The following is a 9,718-nucleotide window of genomic DNA, read 5'->3' on the forward strand; positions in this document are numbered from 1 at the left end:
AATCAGTTATATATATATACGCATACCCACTCTTTTTTAGATTCTTTTCCCATATAGGTCATTACAGAGTACTGAGCAGAGTTCCCTGTGCTATACAGTAGGTCCTTATTAGTTATCTATTTTATGTATAGTAGTGTGTATATGTCAATCCCAATCTCCTAATTTATCCTTTCCCCCGTTTCCCCCCGGTAACCATAAATCTGTTTTCTACATCTGTGACTCTATTTCTGTTTTGTAAATAAATTCATTTGTCCTGGGCTTCCCTGGTGGCGCAGTGGTTGCGCGTCCGCCTGCCGATGCAGGGGAACCGGGTTCGCGCCCCGGTCTGGGAGGATCCCACATGCCGCGGAGCGGCTGGGCCCGTGAGCCATGGCCGCTGGGCCTGCGCGTCCGGAGCCTGTGCTCCGCAACGGGGGAGGCCGCGGCAGAGGGAGGCCCGCATACCACAAAAAAAAAAAAAAAAATTCATTTGTCCTATTTTTTTAGATTCCACATATAAGCGGTATCATATGATATAAAATGTACCTTTTCTATAATTTTTAGGTGTACAGTTCAGTGGCATTAAGTGCATTCACATAGTTGTGCAACCATCCATCCACCTCCAGGACTTTTTCACCTTCCCAAAGTGAAACTCCATTAAACACTACCTCCTCTTCGCCCTCTGACCTGACCCTGGCAAACACCCTTCTGCTTTCTGTTTCTATGAATTTGACTATTCCAGTTTCCTCATATATGTGGAGTCATGCAACTTTGTCTTCTTTTGTGACTGGCTTATTTCACTTAATGACTTCATGGTTCCTCCATGTTGTAGCAGGTATCAGAGTCTCCTGTTTAAGGCAGAATAATATTCCATTATATGCTAGACCACATTTTGTTTATCTGTTGATCTATGGGTAGACATTTGGGTTGTTTCCACCTTTTGGCTATTATGAAAATTGCAGCCATAAACATGTATGTATAGGTATTTGCTTGAGTCCTTGCTTTCAGATATTTTGGGTATATACCCAGAAGCAGAATTGCTGGACCACATGGTAATTCTATGTTTAATTTTGGGGGGAACCACCGTACTGCTTGTCATTGCAACTATACCATTCTGCATTCCCACCAGCAGTGCCTGTGGGTTCTAATTTCTCCACATCCTCCTCAACGCATTTTATTTTCTGTTATTTTTTAAAATATATATCTAACAGCCATTCTAATAGGTGTGAGGTGGTATCTCATTGCAGTTTTGATTTGCGTTTCCCTAATGATTAGTGATGTTGAGCAGCTTCCCATGTGCCTCTTGGCATCTATATGTCTTCTTTGGAGAAATGTCTAGTCCCCTGCATCGGCAGGCGGACTCTCAACCACTGAGCCACCAGGGAAGCCCCTTTGTCAATTTTTAAATTGTGTGTGTGTGTGTGTGTGTGTGTGTGTGTGTGTGTGTGTGATTGAGTTGTAGAAGTGTTTTTAAACATATTCTGGATATTAATTCCTCATCAGACATATGATTTGTAAATATTTCCTCCCATTCCGTGTGTTTCCTTTTCATTCTGTTGAGAGTCTCCTTTGATGCACAAGAGTTTTGCACTGAGATAAAGCTCAATTTATCTATTTTTTCTTTCCGTGCCTGTGCTTTTAGTGTCACACCCAACGTCACAGATCTTTTCCCCTGTGTTTCTTTCTAAGAGTTTTACAGTTTTAGCTCTTGCATTTAGGCCTTTGATCCATTTTGAGTTAACTTTTGTACATGGTGTGAGACTAGGCTCCAAGTTCTCGTCCTGGGCTCTTGATTTTTTTCTTTTTTTCACACCCAGTGTGGCTTCACTGGGTGGGGTGGCAGGAAGTGGGGAAATCCTGGGTTGGGCTGGCCTTGACCATCCCCTCAGGCTGGCCAGGGAGCCTCAGCTCCAGCCCTGGGCATGGCTGGACATGTGCTCTGCCCGGGGCAGGCCAGGCCTGTGTCCTTCTGGACTGACGAGGAGGCCAGCCTGGGGTCTCCTGGGGTCCACTTTCAGGTGGGCCTCCTACTCTCAGTGGTTTCACTGCCCGGCCTGCGTGTGAGACTGGCTGTCTGTGTGTCAGTGTCTGTTGGTCCGTCCCATGCTCCATCTCAGGAAGCCTCCTCCAGCCCCATTCTCCCTCTTTGCTTCTGCCATCCCAGACCTCGTCTGCCTCCTGCTCGGAGCGGGTCGTCCCCAGTGTCTCCCCTCCCGTCCGGGCACAGACCTCTGTCCTGAAGCTACCACCTAAGCCAACTTGCCCAAAGTCCCCTGGACCGCCGTCCCGCCTCCACCGCCCTCATGTCAATTCTGCTCCCCTTGGGCTGGGCGCGGGGTGGGAGTGGGACCCAGTGGAGAAACTGGGGAGATTTCCTCTTAACCAGAGGCCCATGTTTGGAGACTGTTTGGGGCCCCAGGCCTCGTATGAACTCAGAACAGATAGCAACGCAGATTTCAGCTCCTGGAGACCCCTCTCTGCCTGTGGGCTTGGGACCTGCCTTAGATCTTCTGATCTTCCCTCCCTCTTTCTTTTTTCTTTTCTTTCTTTCTTTTTTCTTTTTAAGGTATGTATGTATGTGTGTATGTATGTATTTATTTTTGGCTGCGTTGGGTCTTCGTTGCTGCGCGCGGCTTTCTCTAGTTGCTGCGAGCGGGGGCTACTTTCGTGGCAGTGCGTGGGCTTCTCATTGCGGTGGCCTCTCTTGCTGCGGAGCACGGGCTCTAGGCGCGCGGGCTTCAGTAGTTGCTGCACGTGGGCTCAGTAGTTGTGGCGTGCAGGCTTAGTTGCTCCGCGGCATGTGGGATCTTCCCGGACCAGGGATGGAACCCATGTGCCCTGCATTGGCAGGCGGATTCTTAACTACCGCGCCACCACGGAAGTGGTGCAGTAGTTAAGTTTCTTTTTTTAGTAAATGAGGAAACTGACTTGAGCAAAGCTGAATAAACAAAGCAACACACCCCTTGGAAATTAGCAAAGAGGCACCAGCTCTGAAACTTTTCTATGAAAAGTTGAAAATGCTTTTGGGCTGGGCCTGTCTGCTGGAGCAGGTGGGCGTGAAGAGCCGCCCAGCTCTGCGTGGCAGGAGCCCACACGCCCAGAGCCCGTTCCTCTGCACGGTCCCGATTCTCCCTCCCGCCAGCGAGTGTGAACAGTCAGTGACCTCTATCTCTGTCCTCCGCTTTAAGTTCACCTCAGGTCATGATGTCTCCGGGTGGCTGTTCGCAGGACCACTAGACACCTGTCGTCCCAATTATCTGGCAACTGTTTATTGAGGTTGTACTACGTGCAGCCATCTCCTAGGTTCTTAACCTACAGTGAGGAGCCAGTCCCTGCTCCTTTGGGGCTGGCAGTCTGAACTAGATGTCAGACAGCTAACCAATAAACACATCAATTGATGACTTTAGATGAAGAAGCAAAGAACAGGTGATGTGATGTGATTGTTAGTAGGTGTGTGTGTGTGTGTGTGTATGTGGGTGTGTATTAATGGACACCTTCCTTGAGGGGGTGACATTGAGCTGAAACTTACGTGGCCAGAAGGACCTGACAGGTCAAGATCCAGAGGAAGGACATTCAGGCAAAGGGAACAGCAAGTGCAAAGGCCCTGAGGTTAGAACATCACGGAGGTGCAAGTGGCTGGACTGCATTGTTGGAGGAGAGGGGCAAGTCTGAGACCAGCAAGATAGGCGGGGCCGGGTCATGCCAAGCCTCGGAGGCCCTGGTGAGGGTTCGTTTCTTTCCTCGGTGTGATGGGTGGAGAAAGTGGCAGGACCTGAGTGCCCCGTGGCTGCGGAGACTCGCCTGTAGCAGGCAGGGAGGAGAAGCAGGGGGGCCTGGAGGGGTGGCCATCACCGTCACTCTATGCAGTTGGAGAGGGAGGACCTCTGATTGCTGGGTGGACCCTGGTGGTTGAAGAGGCCGCTGGGTGCCCTGACGTGTTGGCCAGCCTTGCCCAGCCCTGCCCAGTCCTGCCCCGCGGGCTGCTATCTTTAGGAGGGAGTGCTTGCGGCCTCTGAGCGCAGAGGCTGTGGTTTGGTGCATGCTTGGCCGAGGGTGGGGTGGCCTGAGTCCTGGAAAGGTGGCCCGAGGAGTGGACGGCCTCAGGGGAAGCATGACTCTGGGCCTCCTCGCTTTGTGTCTCCTGGGTCCTGACTCTCCAGCAGGGATATCACACATGCCTTCTCATGCCCCCATGGCGGGTAGTGGCCAGTGTGTCTGAGGACACCGTCCCATCCCACCGGTCCCTCTGAGCCTCAGGTTTCTCCCCCGCTCTGGGCCCCTGACTCTGGGGGAGGCACGGAGGTACAGAATGTTTTCCAGGGCATCCTACTGGCCCTCAGAGCTGGGGTGAGTCAGAGCCTCTTCCCATAATGGAGCAGTAGCCAAGGCCCGGGGATTCTGGCCTGGTGCCCGGTTCCTGGGGCAGGAGAAGCGAGGTGGCCAGGCAGGCAGGGCTGGGGGCCGAGCCTGTTGTGACCTTGGGCTGCGGCTCCTCCCCTCCCGCTCTGTCCCAGCCCCAGGTCCCACTGGGGCTCCCTTTGTGCCCCCTCCACTCGCTGGCCTCTGCATCCCTTCTCTCCCCTCTGGGGCCAACCCTCTCCTCTGGCCCAGACTGGCCCTCCCAGCTGCTCTCCTAACCTCCTGCCTCTTCTCCTTCAGACCCTCCGCTGCTCCCCCGGGGTCCACTGTGTCCCCTCCGTGTCCCTTGCCACCCAGGGAGGCAGGTGCAGGGAAGCTCGGGACGCACGCACTGTTTGAGTGCCCGTGTGTGCCAAGCATCTTCCTCTCCCGCTCCGCGCTCCCTCGAGCCTGCGGCCCCTCCGCGCAGAGCCTGGCCCTGTCCCGCGCGCAGAGCTGGTGCAGCAGGAAGGAGCTGTCCAGGGAGCCCGGGCACCTGGCCTGCTCTGCTGGCTGCAGCCTCCAGGGCTCGGGTGTCAGAGAAGAGGTGCTTCTGGGGACGTGTGACTGTGCTGTGGCTCACGGGTCAGGGGACCGACCCTCCCCTCCCGCTGGAGTGGCCTCAGATGCTGCTCATGCAGCTCCTGTTCCCAGGGCATCTTGAAGTTGGCCCTTGGGCAGCCTGTCCTGGATTCTCCCTCTGGCCTTTCCTGGCACTGTTTCCCACCTGGAGAAGGCTGGGTGGGACTTGGGGACAGAGGAGATTCAAGAGCTTCCCTGACAGGACACCCCACCCCACAGAGGGGACGTTTTGGTCAAAGCCCCAAGAGCCCTGCTTGCTACTCAGAGAGCGAGATCCTCAGCCGCCTGCGGGGCATCTGGTGGGGGCAGTACAGGTGTGTCTGTCAGCGCGGGGGCTCGGTGCACGGCCCGAGGCCTCCCTTCCATGCTCTGCCCAGGCCCGTGTCCTTCTCTGGCCCTGTTGCCCCCATGTCCACACTGGGCAGCCCTCAGTCTGGACTTTGCCCCCCACCATCCGCCCAGCTCAGCTCTGGCCGGCTTGTCCCTCCCCCGGGGCCCAGGTTCCTTCTCCAGGTGGCGTATTCCATCCAAGGATGCAGGGCCCTCAGCCATGCCCGCCCCGGGAGATGTCGGTATATTGTTATCTGATAATAACTAAAGAACTATAGCTTTAGAATGACTGTTTTCAATGTTTTTCCAAGTTCAAGGGTCTTTAGAGCGTCCTAATCTTGATGTCGCCGTGTCCGAGAGCGAGGGAAGGGGCTGGGGGTGATTGCGGGCTGGGGGCTTGCTCACCACCTGGAGAGGGTGGTCTTGGGCTGTGCCTCTGTGACGTGTGTTTGCGTGGGGTGCGTAAGGCGTGGACAGAGGGGCCCGGGTTCTGGAGGCGTGCATCCTCCATGCATCTCACCCGCAGATTTACTGCAGTTGGGGCCCGGCTGAACCTTGGAAGGGAGCGAGGGGACCGCGGTGAAGCCGAACCCCGAAAGGGGCAGGAATTCAGGTGCAGGAAGCCTTTCTTCCAGGAGGTGGCGGTGCAGGCCCTCAAGAGCCCAGCGCCTGCTGGGTTTGCATTTTCGCTGAATTTGTGGGAAGAGGCTGCCCGGGTGTTATTTCCACTCACTGCGTCTGCTGCAGCGACGGAAGTGGCAGGTGGGGAGCACGGGAAATAGGTGAGGACGGCACCTCCCCTGGCACCGGGGCTGGAGCGCTGCAGACCTCGCCCGGGGTGGTCCTAAAGCGGTCCAAGCAAGCGAGGTTTGAGAGCTCTGGGCTTCGGGGAGGGGTCTCCTGCTACCTCTTCTTTCTTCCCTATTTCTGGTTGATATATCTCAGTCTCTTTTAACATTTCCCAACTTTTTACCATGAAAACTTTCAAGCACACAGGAAAGATTACGGTGTGAACACTGCCACGCCCACCACCTGGATTCTGCGGGGCACATTCTGCTCTCTGCTTCCTCACACTCCCCTCGCTCTAGCCACCAACACTCCGTGTGGGTTTTTTGGATGCGTTTCAAAATCAGTTGCTGGCATCAGTCCACATGACCCCGTAAACACTTCAGCTTGCCTCTCACTAACCAGAGGCCAGTATTTGTTTATGGTTCTTTTTCTTTCTTTGAGGTAAGATGTATGAACCCTGAAACGCGCAGATCTTAAGGGTACCGCTCTCTGTATCCCGGCTGCTATCAGGGTGTAGAACATCACCATCACCCCTGAATGCCCTTTCCCGGTCGGGGTCTGCCTCCACTGCCCCGGGAGCAACGAAATTTCTGATTTTTTTCTACTATAAATGAATTTTGCCAGTTTGACTATGTATATATTTTTCAGATGTACCCATGTTGCCACCGGTAACAGGAGTTGTTCCATGATTGCTGTATAGCGTTCATTGCATGAACTTTCTCTGGGTTTTTTTTTTTTAAGCCCTTCTGTTCATGGGCCCCTGGTTGTTTCCATTATGGGGGGTCTCATGAATAAAGATTCTTGTACAAGGTTTTGTGGACATATGCTTCCATTTCTCTTGTGTAGATACCAAGGAGTAGAATTGTTGAGCCAGAGGGTAGGTATCTGTTTAGATTTGTAAGAAATTGCTAGCTCTTTTCTCCGAGTGACTGTATCACATACTCCCACCAGCAACGTCTGAGCGTTCTGGATGCTCCGCATCCCCACCAACGTTCGGTGCTGTCTCTTTCATAATGTAGTCACTCTGGTGGGTGTGTGGCGATCTCATTCTGGCTTCAGTTTGCATTTGTCCGATGACTCATGCTGTTGAGCACATTTTCATGTTCTTATTGGCTTTTTGTATATTTTCCTTTGTGAAACGTCTTTTCAAATCTGTTGCCCATTTTATTTTATTTTATTTTTTTAAAATCCCTTGCAGCTCTGACAATCTTATTCCTTTTTAAAAAATTAACTAATTAATTAATTAATGGCTGAGTTGGGTCTTCGTTGCTGCACGCGGGCTTTCTCTAGTTGCGGCGGGCGGGGGCTACTCTTCGTTGCGGTGCGCGGGCTTCTCACTGCGGTGGCTTCTCTTGTTGCGGAGCGTGGGCTCTAGGCGTGCGGGCTTCAGTAGTTGTGGCTCGCGGGCTCTAAAGCGCAGGCTCAGTAGTTGTGGTGCACGGGCTTAGCTGCCCCGCGGCATGTGGGATCCTCCCGGACCAGGGCTCGAACCTGTGTCCCTTGTATTGGCAGGTGGATTCTTAACCACTGCACCACCAGGGAAGCCCTGTTGCCCATTTTAAAATTGGGTTGTTTGACTTGTTCTTATTCTTTCTGGATACTGGTCTTTTGTTAGATACATGAATTGCAAATATTTTTTCCCAGTCTGTGGCTTGTCTACTCTTTTCTTAATGATATAGCTTTTGGTGAGCAAAAGTTTGCAATTTTAATTTTGACTAAGTCTAATTTAACAACGTTCTTTCTTTGTGGTTACCACTTTTTGTGTTCTTTTTAAGAGAGCTTCGCGTACCCCCAAGTGGCGAAGATATTTTCAATGATTTCTTCTAGAAGTTTTACAGTTAGAGCTTTTATGTTGGGTTTAGAAACCACCTTGAATTAATTTTTCTGTATGGTATGATGTAGGGGGTTAAGGTCCATTTTGTTGTTGTTTTATCTGTATGGACATGCAGTTGTGCTAGAACCATATTTTTTTTTTCTTTTTTTTGCGGTATGTGGGCCTCTCACTGTTGTGGCCTCTCCCGTTGCAAAGCACAGGCTCCGGACGCGCAGGCTCAGCGGCCATGGCTCACGGGCCCAGCCGCTCCGCGGCATGTGGGATCTTCCCAGACCGGGACACGAACCCGCGTCCCCTGCATCGGTGGGCGGACTCTCAACCACTGCGCCACCAGGGAAGCCCTAGAACCATTTATTGAAAAGACATTCTTACCCCATTAAATTGCCTTGGCACCGTTGTTGAAAATCAATTTATTTTGTATATGTGGTTCTATTTCAGGACTTTTGTGCTTTATTAGTATTTTGTCTATTCTTTTGCCAGTACCACACTAACTTGATTAATGTGGCTTTATAATAATAAGCTTTGAAATAAGATCTCCTAACATACCCAAAACATTGCTTTGGGTATTCTTGGTCCTTTGAATTTCCTTATAAATTTTAGAAGTAGAGTATCAACTTCTACAAAAATGCTATGTGAATTTTGATTGAGATTGCATTGAATCTATAGGTCAATTTAGGGAGAATTGGCATTTTAATAACATTGAGTCTTCTAGTCTTATAAACATGGTATGTCTCCGTTTTTAAAGGTTTTTTTTGTATTTCTCTACAGAATTATGTTGTTCTGTAGTTTTCAATGAAAAGATCTTCATGTCAATAGTTAAATTTATTTCTAACTGTTTTTGGTGCTATTGTAAATTGAATATATATTTTAAATTTCATTTTCAATTGTTTGCTGCTAGTACATAAAAATTATATAAAAATACAGTGGATTTTTGTGTATAAATCTTATATCCCATGACCTTGTCAAATTCATTTATTAGTCTAGCACTTGTTTTGTAGATGTTTTACTAAGTAAACAACCATGTTGTCTGAAAATAGGCAGTTTTACTTCTTTCTTTCTGATCTTGATGCCTTTATTTTTCATGCCTTATTTCACAAGCTAGAACTGCCAGTACAATGTTGAATAGAAGTGGTACATGGACGTCCTTGCCTTGTGCCAGAAAGTATCATGTTAAATATAGGTTTTCCATATATGCCTTTTGTCAAACTGAGGAGAGTCCCTTCTATCCCTAATTTTCCAGAGTTTTTAATAAGAATGGGTGTTGACTTTTGTAAATACTTTTTCTGTATCTATTGAAATGGTCACTTTTCTTCTTTGTTCTATTAATAAGATGAATTACAATGATTGACTTTTTTTTTTTTTTTGGCTGCGCCGCACAGCATGCGGGATCCTAGTTCCCCAACCAGTGATCGAACCCGCCCCCCCTGCAGTGGAAGCACAGGGTCTTAACCCCTGGACCGCCAGAGAAGTCCCACAATGATTGACTTTTGAATATTACACTAGGAAATAAGTCCAGGAAACTCAATTTATCTATTGAACTTCCTTTTTATATATTGCTGGAATTGATTTGCCTAGTTTTTTGTTAAGGATTTTGTGTGTGTGTGTGTATATTCGTGAGGGATATTGGTGTGGTATTTTCTGTTAGTTTGTTTTGATATTGTCTTGGTCAGGGTTATTTTGGCCTCAAGGTGATCAAAGTGTTCCTTCCTATCTATTTTCTGTAAAAGTTTGCATAAGATTGGTGTTATTTCCTTCCTTAAATGTTTGATAGAAGTCACCAAGGAAGCCATCTTTCCCTAGAGTTTT

Source organism: Physeter macrocephalus, chromosome 14, assembly GCF_002837175.3.
Source record: "Physeter macrocephalus isolate SW-GA chromosome 14, ASM283717v5, whole genome shotgun sequence".
Classification (NCBI taxonomy): Eukaryota; Metazoa; Chordata; class Mammalia; order Artiodactyla; family Physeteridae; genus Physeter; species Physeter macrocephalus.